Raw genomic sequence first — 14,748 nt, 5'->3', positions numbered from 1 at the left:
CCCCAGCCCTGAATCAGCCATCTCTCCAAGGAGATAGAAGATGGCATTTTAAGTAGAGAATGGTGTTTAGAAACCAGGATTTAGCTGCTGTTTGGTGAGCTTATTGTTATGGAAGTGTCATTCCTTCTAGACCCTCTCTGCAGACAGAGCTAGAAAAAATATATATATATACACTCACTATACATACATATGTATACTCTTATATAAATATACTCATTTTACACATAAACTCATTATATAAGTAATATATACATAAATTCATATATACAAACTATATGTATGTATGTATATAATGAGTTTTTAGAAATATATTTCCTAGTAAACAGAATATGTCCATATTTCTATATTTATTTCTATGCATGTCTGTATAATTATAGCTAGTAGATTAAAAAGCCATGAACTCAATCAGATATGAATTAATGAATGCAGGCGAAGGGTATACGTGTGTCACTATACTTTTCTTACAGATTTTCTGAAGGTCTGAAATTTTTCTATATATAAAGTTGAGAAGATATATGTGAATCTGCAGTTATCTCAAAATAAAAGGTTTAGTTCCCCCCCAAAAAAGTTGAAAGGAAGAAAGAGGAAGTCGACAGAAACTTGTCACTGGTCCTGGAGCCCCAAGATGGCCAGGCAGGTGGAGCTGCCCAGACTTTGATTTGGTCCCATCCCAGAGCAGGCCACATGGTCTTTCCTTGCAGCCCCTCCTTGTCTTCTGTCTGCCCCAGACCTCAGGTGACAGGATGTTATAAGATGTTTCTTTCCGGCTCAGTTTCAGTGAGGTTTCAAAACCTCAGAATGATGCAATCAGATTTGGGATCCACCCCACCCCAAATCTGAGGCACTTGGAGGCAAGGGTGCAGAGGGTTCCCTTTATGAAGCTGAGCATGTGTCCTCTGGGGCTTGTGGGCCAGGTGGGTGGTTTATTCTATGTTTTTCAAACTACTTATTCTGTGCCAAGTTATGCACAAAAAGGTGAGTATAGCTCTCCCCAGGGCCTATGGCTAGTAAGTGGCAGGGCAGGGGTTCAAATCCAGGTAGATCTGAGCCCAGGCCCATAACACAGCCCCTGTGCTACACAGCCTCAGCCTGGAATCTGAGCTCCCTGTTGTACAGTGAGTCAAGAGAGCCGTGTGGGAGGTGAGCAGCAAATCTTCGGAGGGCAGATGAGTCCAATTCTGAGATCAAACAGTACCCCACAAATAAGACTTGATTGAGAGGACCCTTGAGGGGTTCAGGCACCCAAACGAGTGTGGATACTGGGTTCTAGAATGAGTTAGCAGCTGGGAGATTATCAAGCCCATCATGGAGCTACAGCCAGGGTCCCTCAAAAGCTGCCACAGAAGGAAAAAATCAGCGTTGGCCACTGGCCACAGTGAACCAGCCACGTAAGACTGTCTCAGTCCTTAGGCCCTAACCCCTTGTGGCAGGCTGATTAACGGTCCAAAGACATCCAAGTCCTAATCACTGGAACCTGTGAACGTTTCCTTAGATGACGTAGGGATTCAGAAGGAGCCACCCCAAGGTATGCCTCAGTGGTATGCAGATTATTTTGGGCTAAAGGCAATTTTAGCTTCAGGTTCAAGAGAAATTTCTACCCCTACATTTAACTACCAAAAGAACTTGAATTAGGGGCTTTGAGATTATATGGCATAACAAACTTTTATTTACTACATATCTGCTCTTATCATCTTGCAATGACTCTTTGAAGCCTCCAAGGCACCTTACCTCATCCCTAGCTCAGGATGTCTTATATACCTAGATCCTCTTTTCTATCTCCGAATCTCTCATGAATGTGCGGTCTCTGACTTACTCATGTAACATGTATAAATTTTGTTATTTTCTCTTGCTAATCTGTCTCATGTCTATTTGATTATTAGACCAGCCAAAAGAACCATGAGGGTTGAGGAAAGTTTGTTCTTTCTCCACAAGGACAAGGTAAGGACCTTGAGATGCGGAGGTAATCCTTGATTATCCAGGTGGGCCCTAAATGTCATCTCAAGTGTCTCATGAGAAGAAGATTGAACACAGAAGAAGCAGGTGATGTAACTGAAGCACGAGGCCACACTGCTGGCTTTGAAGATAAAGGAAGGGGCCAGGAGCCAAGGAATGCAAGGAATGCAGCTCTAGAAGCTGAAAGAGGCAGGATGGGTCTCCCCTGGAGCTCCAGAAGGGCCAGCCCTATGATGCCTCAACTTTAGCCCAGTGATAGTGGTTTTGGACTTCTGAACTTCAAAACTGTAGAGAATAATTTTGTGTTGTTAAAACTACTATGCTTGTGATGACTTATTACAACAGCCACAGGAAACAAATACATCCCCTCTCCCTTGGGCTGATCCCAAGGGGATAACAGTCAGAAATGGCAGCTTGAAACTAGGAAATGGGGACAGAGAAGAAATTGACTGCAACCTTTCATTCCAGGCCTAGGGCTGAGGAAGAGGGGTGGGTGTTGGGGTACTACAGTTTCAATGAAGGTTAGAGTTCTGTAATTATTAGATGAGACTAGACATTTGAATACTCCAAAGAGGCTGGGGGGAGACTTTTTATCATTCAAGATTGACTGAAACATCTTAGGGACCTTCTTGAGTGTTCATCCTGGGGCAGGGAAAGAAGCATTTGTCAGGGAAAGTTTAACAAGAAAGTGGACAGAAAGAAACAAGTTGTTTTCTGCTGCTCACACATTCAAGAACTATTTCTCGAGCCTCTATAGCCTCTATTCTGTGCCTGGTTCTATGTAAGATTTTGTACGTATAACAGTAAAAAGAAGAAAAAAAAGGACACTAACCTCTGCCTTTCAAGTTCAATATCTGGCATGACCAGCATGAAGAGCTCTGCTGACAAGTCTTCCATAAAACTGGTGAAAACTAACAAACAAGCAAATATTTAAAGCTTGTGGAAATGGTCCTACGTCATGAATAGAAAATGAAAAACATCTATTTAAGAACATTTATGAAAACTGGGTAAGAAAGGCGAGAGTGTATGGTATTTGAACCAAGACTTCTCCTTCCCTTGACCCTCCTCCTTGCTCAGTGAGGCAGATTCTATTTCAGATTGCTGTAGCCAAGAACACAGGGCCCCTCTCCCACAAACAAAGAATACAGGGTCTCTCCCCCAGACCAAGAACATAGGACTCCCTCACTCCCTATATCCCATCTACCTGTTGATGAGGCTAAGTCCAGGTGGGTATGGTCAAGAGGTAGGGGCTCCCTTTTTCTATCAAGCCTCCACTCAGGGGATAGAGGCTACACTGTGGGTACGGTGTGTTGAGAATACTGAGGTCTTGATCACCCCTGCCCTGGCTCATGAGGCAGTGGCTTCACACTAGGAGAGGTAAGCCAAGAAGACCTCAAGCTTCTATCCACCTACCTCCCCACCAGTGCTCACCTCCTAAAAGAAGGATATCACTCAGAGAGAAGTTTGCCATTGTTTCCATCCCCAGCTCCAGAGCCCTGACTCAGAGATTTTGCCTGGTGACAGTGTTGGGGGTCAGAATGATTCACCCCAAGATGTGCCTCTGTCATATGCAGATTGTTTTGAGCTAAAGGTAACTTTAGCTGTAGGCTCTAGAGAAAATCTCCCCACACCTCCTCCACCCCTATAAACTACCTAGAATAAACTGTATTAGGGGCCTTGCACATAATAAGAGATTATCAGAGATAACCTCTTTTGACCTCTCTATAGGGCAGGACAAACTTCTGTTTACTAAACATCTGCTCTTCTTATCATCCTGCAATGACCCTTTGAAGTACTCAAGGTGAATTACCTCATCCCTAATTCAGAATGTCTTATATACCCATGCTTCCTTTCTGTCTCTGAACCTCTTATCCGTGTGGGGTCTCTGACTCTCTCATGTATGTGGGATTCCCATACATGTGTATGTTTTATATTTGGTCATTTTCTCTTGTTAATCTGCTTCATGTCTATTTGATTATCAGATCAACTGAAAACACATTGAGGGTAGTGGAAAGTTTGTTCCTTCCCAATAGAAACCAGCCACAAAACAGATAGCTCCTACTCTCTCGCCAAAGGAACCGAACTCATTTGAAACAGGAAGTAAAGAAGTTCAAACCTAAATGTGTTCGCAAGAACAGTAGAGGTTCTGGAGAAAGGCATTTTGGAGGAGGTTCAAGATACAGGCGAAACTATAGGCTGGCTAGCCTGCAGGAAAGAACAAGGCAATAATACAAATAGGAGCCCTCCCAGGGTCAGAACAAATATCGAATATGGACCCCACACACTATTTCTTCAAAGGAGCCAGAAGCTGATTGTATTCATTTGTGGAGCAATTTATACCCCCAGGGAATTGTTGAAAACAGTAGAGACATCAGAGGGAAATTAGTATTGCTTAGCTGTGTGTGGTCAAGGAAAAGAGAGGAAGAGAACCCTACAAAACCATTGTCATTCCAGGGTGTGGGCATACCCAAAGCTGTGCCTCTCTGAGGAACAACAGCAGAGGCTGAACACTATGGGGAAAGAAAAAGACTTTCTTAAAACAATCCAGTCAGTCACTAACCAAATAAACAAGAAAATAACCATAAGGAGCCCCAGAGTAGGGAAATCCATACCCAAAGTTACTACAAGATATTATCTGAAATGTCCATTTATGACCAAAAAAATATATATGGCATGCAAAAACAAAACAAAACAAAACAAAACAAAACAAAACAAAACAAAACAAAACAAAACCCCCATGAAAAACAGGAAAGCATGATCAATAAGCTGGAAAAAAATCAAACAACAGAAACTGCCTGTGAAAGAGACCAGATGTCAGATTTATCAGAAAAAGACTTTAAAGTACTGTATTCATTTTAAATATGTTCACAGAACTAAAGGAACCCATAATTAAATAAGTAAAGGAAGTTATGAAGATATGTCTCATCAACTAAAGAATATCAAGAGAGAGATATAAATTATAAAAAAGAACCAAATGGAAGATATAAAGTTGAAAAATATAATAACTGAAATAAAAAATTAAATATTGGTGTTTGACAGTAAATTTGAACTGGCAGAAGAAAGACTAAATGAACTTGAATATAGATTGATAGAGATTATGCAAGTAAAAGGAATGAACAAAAATGAAGAGAGCCTCAGAGAAATGTGGGATACTACTGAGCACCATCGCCATTCACATAATGGGATTACCAGAAGAAAATGAGAGAGAAGTTGGAACAGAAAAAAATATTCAAAGAAATAATGGCAGAAAATTTACCAAATTTACTGAAAAGTAGTAACTTGCACATCCAAGAAGCTCAACAAACCCCAAATAAGATAAATATACAAAGAAAGCCACAAACAGACACATCACATCAAAAATGGTGAAAGTCAAAGACAAGGAGAAAATCTTGAATGCAGCAAAAAAAACCACAACTAATTATCTACATAGGAACCTGAATAAGACTTAACTGACTTCTTAGCAGAAACCATGGAGGACAGAAGGTTGTAGCATAACGTATTCAAAGAGCTTAAAGAAAAAGCTACCAACCAAAAATTCTATATCCAGAAAAGCTATCTTTCATGAATGAAGGTGAAATAAAGACTTCCCTAGATAAATAAAAAATGAAAGAATGTGTCACTGGCAGATTCACCCTATAAGAAATACTAAACGAAGACTTTCAGGCTGAAAGCAAGTGACTCCAGATAGTAATGTGAATCCACAAAACAAACAAAAAGCACTGGTAAAGGCAACTATGTAACTATAAAAAAAATAGAAGTGCTTTCTTCTCCTTATTTATGAAGGAATTATATAAAAATATGTATAAAATATATTGTTGGGGCTATAACATGTAAAAATATAATATGTACAATATATTTGAGAATAACAGCAGAAAAAAGGTAAATGGGAGTAAAACTGTGTTGAGCTAAGGAAATGACTACAGGTGGTAAAGTAATAATTACAATAATATATTGTTGGTTTTGTAACATTAGGATGTAATATAACAACAACACATACGATAATACCACAAAAAGGAGAGAGGAAGTAGGAGTATCATTTCTCTATATCGTTGGAATTAAGCTTATATAAATCAGAAGCTGATTCAGATAAGTTAAGATGTATATGGCAAGCCATAAAGCAACTACTAAAAAAACTTGAAAAAATGAAAAAGTAATTATGATGTTACATTAGAAAATATTCGCTTAATACAAAAGAAAGCCATAAAGAGGACTAGAGGACAAAAAAGTCTGAAACGTATAATTAAATAAGTAAAATGACAGACATAAATTCCACTATAACAATGATAACATTAAGTGAATGGATTAATATACATTCAAAAGTTAGAGATTGTCAGACTGGATTTAAAAACAAAATCAAACTATATGCTATGTACAGGAGACATAGTTTTAATTCAAAGATACAAATATATTGAAAGTTAAAAAAAAAAAAGATAAAAAAGATATAGCCTACAAACAACAACCACAAGAAAATTTGAGTGGCTATAGTGATAGCAGACAAAATAGACTTTAAAACAAAAAAATATTACTTAATAAAGAAGGATATTTTATAGGGCCAATCCATCTGTAATAATAATTACAGATAAATATGTACCTAATAGCAGAGCACCAAAATACATAAAGTGAAAACTGACAGAAATGAAGGGAGAAATAAACATTTAAAAAAAATAGGAGACTTCAATAACCCATTTTTAAAATGGGTAGAACAACTAGATCAATTAGGAACTAGAAGACTTGAACAATACAACAAACAGCTTAATCTAACAGACACCTATGGAACACTCCACCAACAATAGCAGAATATACATTCTTCTCAAGTTTACATGGGACATTCTCCAGGATAAACCAAGGCCATAAAACAGACCTTAATACATTTAAAAGGCTAGAAATAATGCAAGTTATATTTTCTAACCACAATGAAATGAAATAAGAAATCAATATCAAGAAAAAATTTGGGAAACTCATCACAAATATGTAGTAATAAATAACATACTCTTAAATAATCAATGGACCATAGAAGAAATTAAGAAGAAAATCGAGAGTGATGTCAGAAACATGGCAGAGTGAGAGACATCTCCAAATCTCTCTCCTTGAAACAACAATAAGCTGAACATCTAAAACTCAACAAAAAACACTCAACCTGCACACAAGCATGTCTAAGCAAGGGATCTGCGGCTAAGAGCTACCACAGGAAGCTAATTGAGGATGGGGGCCAGGAAAAGAGATCTAACAAAAGAGAAGGGAAAGGAAGACCAAGGACTTGAGATTTGTAGACTTATGTAGCAATTAGTCTAGATTTTAGCAAAAGTATGGAGGGTCCGGGGGTAAAAATGGAATCAATCAATTTTTGTTTACTTGTAGCATCTGGAAAATAGTATTAATAGAAATTTGACAGATCTATTGGATTTCTGTAACTATTAGTGGTACATACTTAAGATTAAACAAATGAAGGAACAAGAAATTAATTGTAATTATGTTCCAATAATTAACTTTAGTAAAATACTGTTCAAGAAAAAAATATAATTGTAACATTTATTTAGCTCAACAGTGAAAAATATTTATATATATAATGTAAAAACTGGATATTGATTTAACCAAAAAAAAAAAAGAGAAGAAAATCATGAAATACTTTGAAATGAATGAAAATGAAGACACAAGATACCAAAATTTACAACTAAAGCAGAGCTTAGAGGGAAATTTATAGCTGTAAATGCTTATATTAAGAAAAAAGAAAGATATCAAATCAGTAACCTAACCTTCCATCTTAAGACACTGGAAGGTCTACAGCCATGCCACCCTGAACATGACCGATCTTGTCTGATCTCGGAAGCTAAGCAGGGTTGGGCCTGATTAGTGCTTGGATGGGAGACCACCTAGGAATACCAGGTGCTGTAGGCATTTTTAAAAAAAAAAGACCCTGGAAGAACAGCAAACTTAACCTAAAGTAAGCAGAACAAGGAAATAACAAAGATTAGAGCAGAAATTAAAGAAGTAGAGAATAGAAAAAATAGAGAAAATTAATTGAAATAAAAGCTGGTTTATAAAAAAGATCATTGAGGGAATTTTCATGCATATGTGAAATCCCCTCATCCACATGTATTGAAATTTAATTTTCTCCTGTTAAAAAAAAATTTTTTTTAAATTTGACAAACCTTTACCTAGACTGACCAAGAAAAAAGAGAACACTCAAATTACTAGAATCAGAAATGAAAGAGAGGACATTACCACTGACCTTACAGAAATAAAAAAAATTATAAAGGAATACTGTGAACAAATTAGTTATCAACAAATTAGATAACTTAGTTGAAATGGACAATTTCCTAGAGGCATGAACTACCAAAACCGAATCAAGAAGAAACAGACAATCTTAAAGACCTCTAACAAATGAAGTGTTTGAAGTAGTAGTTAAAAACAAAAACAAAAACAAAACAAACAAATAAGAAACTATCCACCCAGATGGTTTCATCACTGAATTCTACCAAATATTTAAAGAACAATTCTTTACAAACTCTTCCAAAAACAGAAGAGGAAAAAATTCTTGATTGATCTCTCCTGAGTTTCAACTGCCTCCTGGCTGTCATCTCCTGAACGCTCCTCAGATAGCACAGCCAGCTAGAATGCATTACTTTCCCTTCCTCCAGCCCTCTCTCCCTCACACAGTTGAAGGCTCTTCACCCACACAGTTGCTTGAGTAGGGTCCTAGACCCCCCCGCTGCAGGCTCTCCCATCCCTCCATCAAGTGGTCACTGTGCCTGAAACCTCACTAATCGCACATGATTTGAGTCTTGTTTTGTTGTCAGCACCCCCATTCCCCTTCTTTCAAGGAAGGATGCCAGACTTTTTAATACCTCAGGGCAATTTTTAAGGCTCAAAGCTAGAAAATGGGCTCTCTTCCTGATGTTTGGGTCCATGCAGGAGCTTATGATAGGTATATAGAGGGGGAGGAAAGAGGTCAGTGCACTTAGTGCTACAAGCAGGAGGAGCAAGGGTGGGAGAAAGGAAGCCTTCCTATGCTAGGGGAGGGGGCAGACCTCAACTAGGAGTGGAAACTTAAAAAGCTGTCCATCTCACAGTCAGACTAATATAGTATGTCGACTGTAATTTAAAAATTAAAAAAAAATTTAAAAAAAGAAGGAAGATCTAAAATCAATCATCTAAGGAAACTAGAAAAAGAAGAGTAATTTAAATCCAAGGTAAGCATAAGAAAAGAAATAATAAAAATTGGAAAAGAAATCAATAAAATGTAAAACAGGAAATTAATAGAGAAAAGCAATGAAACCAAACCTAGTTCTTTAAAAATATCAGTAAAATTGATAACCCTTTATCCAGGTTAACTGAGGGGGGGGGGTGCAGAAAAAACAGAAATTTAATATTAGAAATGAAAATGGGCCATCACACTGATTCCATGGACATTTAAAGGATAATAAAGAAATACTATGAACAACTGTATGTCCCCAAGTTTGATAACCAAGATGAAATGAACCAGTTCCACAAAAGACATAATCTACCAAACTCACATGAGAAGAAGTAGATCATCTGAATAGGCCTATCACTATGAAAGAAATTGAATGAATAGTAAATAACCTTCCCAAACAGAAAGCCCCAGCTCAGATGAATTCACTGGTGAATTTTACCAAACACTTAAGAAAGAAAGTATACCAATTCTCTACAATCTCTTCTAGAAGATAGAAGTAGAGGAAATTCTTCTCAGCTCATTTTATGAGGCCAGAATTACCCTAATACAGAAATCATGCAGACATTACAAGGAAAGAAAATCATAGACCAATATCTCTCGAACATAGATTCAAAAGTTTTCAATGAAGTATTAGCAAATCAAATCCAACAATGTATAAAAAGAATTACACACCATGACCAAATGGGATTTTTCACAGATATTCAAGGCTGCTCTACATTCAAAAATTAATTAATGTAATTCACCATATCAGCAAACTAAAAAAGAAAAATCATGCGTGCAGTGTTATATCCAGGTCTTATAAGTAACAAACATGTATCTTTTCAAAGTTTCCTAATGGTTATGGCTGATGGATGTCTTGAAATCATAACAAGAACCTCAAGGGTTCGTTCAGTTGTAATGTTGGTTTAGTAAGGGGGGATGTCTGAGAGAAGCTCACTGGGTCCAGGTGACTGTCTCCCCTGGGTGTTTCTAGTCAAGAGTGTTACTATCAACAGACAGAGACTGGTACAAAACAAGAGAGATATTCCATGTTCATGGATAGGAAGACTCATCAAAATGTCAGTTCTTACCAACTTGACCTATAGATTCAATGTAATCCTAATAAAAATTCCAGCAAGTTATTTTGTGGATATCAACAAACTGATTCTAAACTTTATATGGAAAGGCAAAAGATCCAGAGTAACCAACACAGTATTGAAAGAAAATAATAAACTCAGAGGGCTAACATTACCTGACTTCAACATTTACTATAAAGCTACAGTAATCAAGACAACGTGGTGTTTGCAAAAGAAAGGACAATTAGATTGATGGAACAGAATAGGGAGCCTAGATATATACCAACACAAATATAGTCAACTGATCTTTGACAAAGGAGCAAAAGTAATTGAGTAAAGAAAGGAAAATTCTTTTCAACAAATGCTGCTGGAACAACTGGACATCCACATGCAAAAATAAAAGAAGAACCTAGACACAGATCTTACACCTTTCACAAAAATTAGCTCAAAATGGACAATAGATGTAAAAGTAAAATGTAAAACTATAAAATGCCTAGAAGATATCATAGGAAAAAATCTAGATGACATTTCCAATTATATGATATTCTGGAAAAGGCAAAACTATGGAGAGAGTAAAAAATCAGTTGCTGCCAGGGGTTCAGAGGGAGAAAGGGATAAATAGAATATAGGAGGATTTTAGGGCATTGAAACTATTCTGTATGATATAATGGTGGATACATGTCATTACACATTTGTCAAAATCCACAGAATATATAACACAAAGAGTGAAATCTAATGCAAACTATGGACTTTACTTAACAATTATATATCAATATTGGCTCATCAGTTATAAGAAATGTACCACAGTATAATGTGAGTTTTTAATAAGATGTATGTGTATGAGAATTCTTTGTACTTTCTGCTCAATTTTTCTGTAAATCTAAAACTGCTTCCCACATTTTATTAATTAAACACACACATGTGCACATGCGCAAGCAAGCCATTAACTGTACACAGAGAAAAATAGCATGGATCATGATCCTAGTCTTAAAATCATATCTGTGCATCTATCTATTCAACCTAGAGAGATAAGATGAGGCTGTGTAAAGAGAATTCCGTAGCGATATTCATGAAATACAAAATCCCACTTATGATGATTTATTGCTTATTTTCTTTGTACTTTCTAAACTGCTTGAATTTTTTTCTGTTGAGCATGTATTACTTTTATAAAAACAAGTCACAACTCCGCGACTGACAGCCACAAAGCAGATCGATTCACTCCTCGCTGCCTCGCTGCCTCGCTCCGCTTCCTCTGCAACCATGTCTGACAAACTCGATAAGGCTGAGATTGAGAAATTCGGTAAGTCGAAATTGAAGAAGACAGAAACGCAAGAGAAAACTCACTGCCATCAAAAGAAACGATTGAAAAGGACAAGTAAGCAGGCGCATGGTAATGAGGCACGCACTGCCAATATGCACTGTACATTCCACAAACATTGCCATCTTATTTTACTTCTTTTAGCTGTTTAACTTTGTAAGATGTAAAGAGGTTGGATCAAGTTTAAATGATTGTACTGCCCCTTTTTCACATCCAAGAACGACTGACAACGATGGCTGCACCTGGCTCTCCCACCTGCCTGTCTGGCTGGCAGGGAAGGAAAAGAACTTGCATGTTGGTGAAGGCAGACGCTGGGTGGGACAACAGTGAAATCGAGTGAAAACCAAGCTGATCCAAGGTGTCCTGCAGGCTGTAAAATGAAGTTTAATCAGAGTGCCATTTTTTTTTGTTGTTCAAATGATTTTAATTATTGGAATGCATAATTTTTTAAATATGCAAGTAAAAAGTTTTAAAACCTGAAAAAAGTCACTATTTTAAGTTTTAAAAAAATTGAAAATGAGGTAATGTGACATTTCTTGCACCCCTGAGTTTCCGAGCAAATATTCATATATTTATATTTATATTTGTATATATGTGTTTGCAGTAAAAAAACAAAAAAAAAGTCTGCAAAGCTTTAGACCAATAGCCACTGTTGTTATTGGTGAGGAGTAGGATTATAGGTAGATTTTTAAAAATGCATTTATTCTTTTTCTTTCTTTTTTTCCTGCATTTTTAAATCACATCATTCCCCTACTCACAAGCTTCACGCACCTGCTAAATAAAAATTCATTAAGTTCTTCTAGTTCACTAAATGGCCCAAAGCCCTTGTGGATGGTCCACAGTTCTGATGTGAGATGAAGTTGGGAAAAACGGGTTCATAAACGAGGTACTTTATAGTCACATTATTTAATCCTACAGTAACCGATTTTACTAGGGGAGAGATTAAGTGGCAGCTTAGGAATTGGAGGGACGCAGGTTCCAACCCAAGTCGCTGTGGCGGAGAGGGGAACGGCGGGGGTGGTCAGGACTTAAGGTTCTTCCCAGGGGCTCTACTGTTTTTTTGTCTGAGTCCCCCGAGTCAGCGCCTACTCTCAGCCCCTCACTGGTGGCCGCCTCTGCCCTCTTGCGGCATCTCTCAGAACTACAGGTCTCCTTGGAGACGTGAGGAGTCAGCTAGCTATCAGGCTTCTCTAGGAAGGAGGGACTGATTCCTCAGTGCCCAGGCCACACAGACACAGAACCCAAGGACTGAACTCACCCACTCTCCACTTCCCACATATGCAGAGACAGCGGCAGAGGGAAGAAGGGATCTTGCCCAACAGCTGGCTGCAGGCAGAACCAGATGCATATCTAGAATCCAGCCTCCAGAATCCTGCTTCAAGGCTGAATCTGGAGTAGCCCCAGAGCAGAGCTGCAGGAGTCAGAGGTTCCCGGAAAGAGGCCTGAGGCAGGCCAAGGCCAAGCAGCCTTTCTCTCACTTCATCCTCCTGCCACTTGGATCTTCACCTCAGCTCCCTGAACTATTACTACTTAATAAAACTTAAAATTGTTCTAAATAGAGATGACTTGTCTTAAGGAAGTCTTTTAAAATGTCAACAAACGTATTTAAAGGGGAAACTTGCCTATCACTTCTCTTAAGTGGAAAATTTGTGTCATTTTATTCATAATAATGAAGCTACGAAAAACAAGACAATGTTATTAAATGCTGTTGGATATTGTTTCTCACAAAAGCTGTGCATGGCCATAAGGAGAGGGAAGGTTTTCACCTTAAATAAGGTAGTGAGGGAAGTCCTCACCGAGTTGGTGACATTTGAGCAAAACCTGAAGGAAGTGAGGGAGTCATAATAAGATCTGAGGAAGAGCGTTTTGGGTAAAAAGTACAGCAGGTATGATGGCCCTGAGATAAGAGCGCACCTGGGGGTTTGAGGAGCAGTGAGGAGGCTAGTGTGGCTGGAGGAGGGTGAGGGGAAGAAGGGAAGAGGGTGGGAGATGAAGCCCGGAGGTGACAGGGCCAGGGATGGGGCTTATTCACTGAGAAGCTAATAAAGCTTAAGCTGAAGTCCCCTCACCTACCCAGGCTGTCCAAGGCATTGGCGGGAGCCTTGCAATGTGTTCACATGGTCACAACTTTTGTAAAATGTGCAAAAGTAAGTTAAATGCCTTTTCTGAAGCTCCTAGTGGTTTATATCAAACCATTAGAAAGCCAATTTAAACATCTTCGAGAAACATAGCTCATTTACTGAGATGTAATATGTTTCCTTTTATTTCATAATATTTCATTAATTTAATATATTTAACTCATTTTACCCTCTTAGGAAACTTTTCTAGTGAAATGTAATATGCACAAAAAGGGGCACACGTAATAGGTGGACAGGTCAATGAAATTTCACAGAGGGACCAGCACCAGATCAAGAAACAGAATCTGACCAGCTCCCTAATACCTTCCGGGGGTGACCACTTACCCTGACTTTCACAACACAGGTTAGTTGGTCTGGTTTTGAACTTCATGTGTGTGGCAGCGCAGTGTGCAGTTATCCTACTTGCTGGATATCACCCGTTCTTGTTGTGTGTCATCTGTGGTATGAAGAGGCCACCACTCAGCTTCCCTCCTCTACTGATGGGCATTTAGTTGATTCCAGTGCAGGGCTATTATGAATAGTGCCATGAACATTCTAGAACTTGCCTTTTGGTGCACACACCTGCACATTCATGTGGGTATTTATGCAGTGGAATTGCTGGCTCTGAGGTAGAGCCATGTGCTTTACTTCACTGGGCATTGCCAAGTTGTTTTCCAAAGTGGTCATATCGGACAAGCAGGCTGCCTTACTCACAATGGTTAAGACCACTCTCTTCCATTCGGACTCCCCTTCACCCCAGATTCCCTTATTTTCTGTTCATAAGATTATACTCTTTTTCTTAAAGGGACCTCCTACATTATAGAAGCTTTAGGCCCCTGAGGCGTGGCTAGGCTGTGAGTGAGCTGGGAGCCCAGAGGGTCCTGAGCAGAGGAGGGATGTGGGGTTGGGAGTGGGGACCAGACTGGGGACACAGGTGGAGGGCAGGACGCAGGTGAGGAGGGTGCCGTGCTAGTGCAGGAGAGCGGTGGCAGGACCCTGAAGGGGGGTGGGGCCTGAGTCAGGATGTACCTCTGGGTGGCCAACAAGATTTGCTGGCAGGTCAGATGTAGGTGTGTGAGATTTCTTGCCCTGAGCCAATTGGTAGGAGCGGAT

At 38.8% G+C, this 14,748-nt stretch overlaps 1 pseudogene; it reads left to right on the top strand.

The window, feature by feature from the left end:
* The first annotated feature begins 7,729 nt into the window (after positions 1 to 7,729).
* On the top strand, positions 7,730 to 7,848 carry LOC120589994 (uncharacterized; annotated as a pseudogene).
* The last annotated feature ends 6,900 nt before the right edge of the window (positions 7,849 to 14,748 follow it).

The sequence above is a fragment of the Pteropus medius genome, unplaced genomic scaffold (genome assembly GCF_902729225.1).
Source record: "Pteropus medius unplaced genomic scaffold, Ma_sr-lr_union100, whole genome shotgun sequence".
NCBI lineage: Eukaryota > Metazoa > Chordata > Mammalia > Chiroptera > Pteropodidae > Pteropus > Pteropus medius.
This window is presented reverse-complemented; position numbering and strand designations above follow the sequence as displayed.